The sequence below is a fragment of the Pseudomyrmex gracilis genome, unplaced genomic scaffold (genome assembly GCF_002006095.1).
Source record: "Pseudomyrmex gracilis isolate BER0280 unplaced genomic scaffold, ASM200609v1 scaffold_1306, whole genome shotgun sequence".
Lineage (NCBI taxonomy): Eukaryota > Metazoa > Arthropoda > Insecta > Hymenoptera > Formicidae > Pseudomyrmex > Pseudomyrmex gracilis.
In genome coordinates, this window is record NW_018021890.1 from 32,712 (window position 1) to 38,010 (window position 5,299).

Below are 5,299 nucleotides of genomic sequence, written 5' to 3' on the forward strand. Positions count from 1 at the left end.
CACAACGCGGCGATGTGTCGCGCCCTGTGGCAACCAGCAGTTCTTCCTAGAACTGCTGCCTTCCTGCTATCTAACTAGGTCATTGAGCAATGACAGTGATGTCTCATCACATTGCTCAATGGCCTCATCTTAACATAAAAATTGGCTCACAACAGTCAAAACGTTTAAATTTGTTACCGCGATATTATATTATGTTTTATCTTATTTTATTTTATATATGATCACACTATTTCGTATATACTTAATGTTGAATAAATAACTTCCTATATTGCTTGAAAAAAAGTGATCTGTTATTATTACTGTTATTCAGTACAAAGTTTCTTATGTCTCTTGCAAGTTTAGAAATGAAGAAAGATATTTATATTTCTTTTACTATCACTTTTAAAATCCTTGCGGACAGAATATGAAGGATTTGATTTTAAGAATTGATATTCAATTCAAAAACTCGTGTGTAAAAAAATTTACACGCGAACAAAATATATATATATGCATATATATATATATATACACAGTTTTCCGCACAACATCCTGCGATCGGCTCGGATGACCGTATTATTTCTTAGTTTAGAATATGAAGGAATTTAACAGAAATTTACGATTGTGGCAGAGAAACTGTATATAAAGCAGATATTGTAACTTCATAACAAACAGTTTACAGTATCTGCTTTATGTACAGTCTTTCTTTCAGAATCACTGTTCTATTCAGATTCATTCTCCGAATTCTGTTTATTTACTTGTACAGTTTCTATATATCGAGCTAGTTTAAATAAGTATAATTATATTACCGTGTGCTTGCGTTTATAAGTACTATATATTATTGCGTGCTTGCGTTTGTTTATAGTGTCTTTTATTTTGTCTACAGGACCCATAAATGTCTCAAGATTCAAAACTTCAATATCATTCAGATTGAATTAAATACAATGTGTTGCTATATATTTTTTCTATGTATGACGTAAAGTAGTGGACTTACTTGCGTAACATTTACTCGCAAATTTGTGTATTAAAATACAAACCTCAAGATATCGATATTTTTTTGTTGAAATCAGATAATTCAAATATAAAAAACTTTTTGTGCAGTATACTTGGTTCTGTGTAAAATTCCACAAGTAATAATGTAAAAGAGTAAACATATATTAGATTGAAAAGAAACGCAGTCTGCTCATAAAAGACGTCTGCTTACTATTAATTGTCCAGTATTCAATTTCCATTCGATTAATTGTGTCTGCTCGACGTATATTAAAATCAAATATATACGTCAAATATATGCATAAATATATGCGGAAATTTTACTCTATATAAATTTTACTTTATGTAATATATGTAAAGAAACGCTTTCTTAACCTTCGCTTTCTTTAATTTAAATTGGGCGCGCTATGCATGGTCTATCTTAATTTGATAACTAATTTTAGTGAGTTGGCTTGTAATTGTCGTTTCTCTGTTTTTCAGGTAAGCTTACTGTAAATAATTGTAAATAATTGCAAATCGCAATGGGTGTCGCGAATAAAATGAACTCTGTTTTTCAGTGAAACAAATTCAAGCAATCATTTATCACCTCTTTATATCTGAGATAAAGACGTCTTATATATATATTTTACCATATATATTTTATAATTTTACCATATATAATATATATTTTAACATATATATATATTTTACCATATACACGGTGAGCTATTTTAATCTCAACAGCCATATATCTCGATGTTTATGCATGCTCTGGAAAAATGGTTCAGACAAAAGTTGCTCGGAATAATAGGGGCCAACTATTTGTGCAATCAGATTTGACCTTGACAATAAATGTCAAGGTCATTTTAAAGTCAAAACGTTTTTTTCTTATGGAAACCCATATTTTTAAAACCGGATTTGAAAAGAGCGGAAAATTTTACGTCCAGATACGTATCTAAGTTCAACATTAACGTGACCTTTATAGGTCAAATAAATCTCTAAAAACCAACCTTGCTAAACCACAAGTAGGCTAACCCAATAGTTAGGTTAATCTAAAGACGAGCAGGCAACCCTACAACCACGTGATCGCTGTAATTTTACCCTTGCGGAACCTCGTCTTTAGATTAACCTAACTATTGGGTTAGCCTACTTGTGGTTTAGCAGGGTTGGTTTTTAGGGATTTATTTGACCTATAAAGGTCACGTTAATGTTAAACTTAGATACGTATCTGGACGTAAAATTTTCCACTCTTTTCGAATCCGGTTTTAAAAATATGGGTTTCCATAAGAAAAAAACGTTTTGCCTTTGAAATGACCTTGACATTTATTGTCAAGGTCAAATCTAATTGCACAAATAGTTGGTCCCTATTATTCCGAGCAACTTTTGTCTGAACCATTTTTCCAGAGCATGCATAAACATCGAGATATATAGCTGTTGAGATGAAAATGGCCCACCGTGTATAATAAAAGTATATAGTAAAAGTAAAATATAAATAATAAAAGTATATATAATAAGTAAGTATTTTTATGTTACTTATAGAAGTATGATTACCTTTATGTTATTTTTATAATACATAATGCGTGTCAAAATACTTACCACTATTTTGATATTCTTATCATTTGAAAAGGAGTAGAGGAGAGTGGGGCAGTTAGAGACAGATTTTTTTTACGTCTTGAAGGCAATATAAGTTACTTAGGATCTAATGTTTTAAATTAAAAAACAAGCATAAACCTTCTTTTTTGTGTTTAGGATACTGACAATCCTTTATTGTAGTTATTAAAGTGAAACAAACGTAATTAGTATAACGATACATTTGTCTCTAACTGCTCCGGACCGGGACAGTTAGTGACAATCTAAAGGACAGTTGATGACATTCAATCTGGAACCATGAGTCTCAGTATATCACTTCTGCCATTATCAGAATTTATTTATGTCTTTATAACTAAAAGAACGGAATAATATATTGCATGTTGAAATGGCTTCTCAAAAATAAAATAAAATAACAAAACAGCTGACAATATGATTAATATATGACTAACAACATGTGCAACATCAAAATCACATAAAATTAATTGCAAAAAAACAAACATTAAACATTAAAGTAAAACATTATTGACAGTGCTTGAAGTGTTGCTTTCAAATTCAAACAACATCTTGACTTGGTGATAATTCATCTTTATTTGAACTGTCAAATGTGAGATTTCTACATGCATCTTTAGATTTGGCTTTCTTTCTTCTCTTCTGAACTTTCTTTCTTTTTTGTTCAACAATCCTCTTTTTTCCTTTTCTCTGCTTTCTGCTTCTTTTCTTTTACTTATTTTTCTCTTACAATTGCTTTTTTTTCTAACGTGTCTATAGCTACCATACATTTTCCCTTCCGTTTGGGCTTTTGATTGTTACTTTTGGGCTTTACATGCGGGTAACCTTTCACAACTTCTGGGCCAATAAATGACCTATTATTATTGCTTCTTTTCTTTTCATTAGTTGCATTCAAATTAACTATTTCATCAGTCACTTTATCACTATTATTACTATTGAGTGATTTATCTACTGCATTTTGATTTATAGTTAGAGTTTCATTTGTAACCCTTTCAAGAGCAGTTGATTAACTTAGTCCGGCTGCTCAGTAACAGAAGCCATAATATAGTCATTGTCTTGAAAACCATTACGGTTGAACGGACAAATTCCTGGTTTTTGAAAACTGGAAATAATATTAGCAGGAGTAGCTGCTCTGCTAAGTGCCTTACAAACAAATCCAGCATTATGATAAATTGCTATTGGAACTGCTGGATTGCTAAGTATAAATGAATAAATGATATTATCGTAATATGATTTAAATGGCCCAAATAATCCTATGTCTAAAGGCTGTAGTTTGAGTGCAGTGTGGTGAAAAAGTAAATATAACAACTCCAGTTTTCTTTGCAAGATTAAGAGATTTAGATGAGAAATGTGTCTCTATATTATCTAATAACAACAAAGTTGAATTCTCTGTTGAAGATTTTGTGCAGCAAATGAAATGTTTCATGACATCATAGAAAGTCTCTTTAGTATTATAATCCTAAAGTACCTGGATAAGCATTTATCCTGGATTAACATATGGCTTTTGAAATTTTTTCTCGGAAATATCATAACAGGGGAAGAACCATTCCATGAGCACCAATAATTACACAAGTTGTTACAGAAGTTCCCCGCTCAGAAGTCTTGATAGATTTGCTTAATGCCTTTAGGAACACAAGCTTCCTAATGTTCTGTACAGTAGAAGTGCTCGTCTCGTCCAAATTGTAGATCCTAGATCTATCTTGGTATGAAGAATGTCTGCTCAATGCTTTTTCCAACTTATCAAAGTACTTTTCAACAGTTAGTTTATTAAAGGCCCTAGCAATACTGCATAATTCAGGAGTTCTAATTGACAACTTGTCAGCATGACGTTTCTTAAAGGCTAGATAAAACAAACAAAAAATAATTAAAACTTAAAACAGCTGCTAATAAATAAAACAAACATAGCATATATTGAGATAGTACACCATGAAACCAATCGATGCCAGCTTATTCCTCTCTTTGCCAATTCTCGGGAACATAAATGTTGTTTATTTGTGCAACTTCCCATGCAAGTTCTCTGACTTTCTGAACAGTCAGACTGTAACCCATTTTAGCTACTTGAATACAATAGCAGCAATATTTTCTTCTTGATCATCTGTGAAAATCCTTTGTGAAGCGTGACTTAATTTGAAAGCACTTATATGAATATTAGCAAGATCAGACTCTTTGTTTTTTACTCTAGTCACAAACTTCCACAGCACTTGATGGTATGCGTTTGCTTGCCTTGCTGCTGCTCGCAAAGCCCATCCTGCTTTGACTAGTTTACAAGCTTTTTATAGTTTCTTTGGACTAGTAGCTTTCCTAGTTGTTTTTTTAACATAATTTCTTACCATTTTGAGCTAAACAAAGTCTACAAAATGATCAATAAATAAAAATCAATAAATATGAAATGATCAATAAACAAAGATCAATGAATATCAACATTCATGTTACTAATAATTAACATTTTGCTCATGTTTAATACAATTTTATGTTTATACAATTTTAAACTCATATTTTACTCAAGTTCTGTTTTGCTTAAGTAATACATTATTAAATTTATTTATTAATTATTAAATTTATTGAAACAAAGATAATAACCTAGATAGAAGATAACCCAGATAGCCAACTGAATGCAAGTTGTTGGCAACTTGCCACAAATATTGCTCATAAGTTTTCAGCAATGCAACAAAAGGGGGTATCCTCTTTTCAGTATGTTTTTGCCAGCAACAGGTTTTAAAATATAATAAAAGCAGGTTCCCAACAACAATCGGCA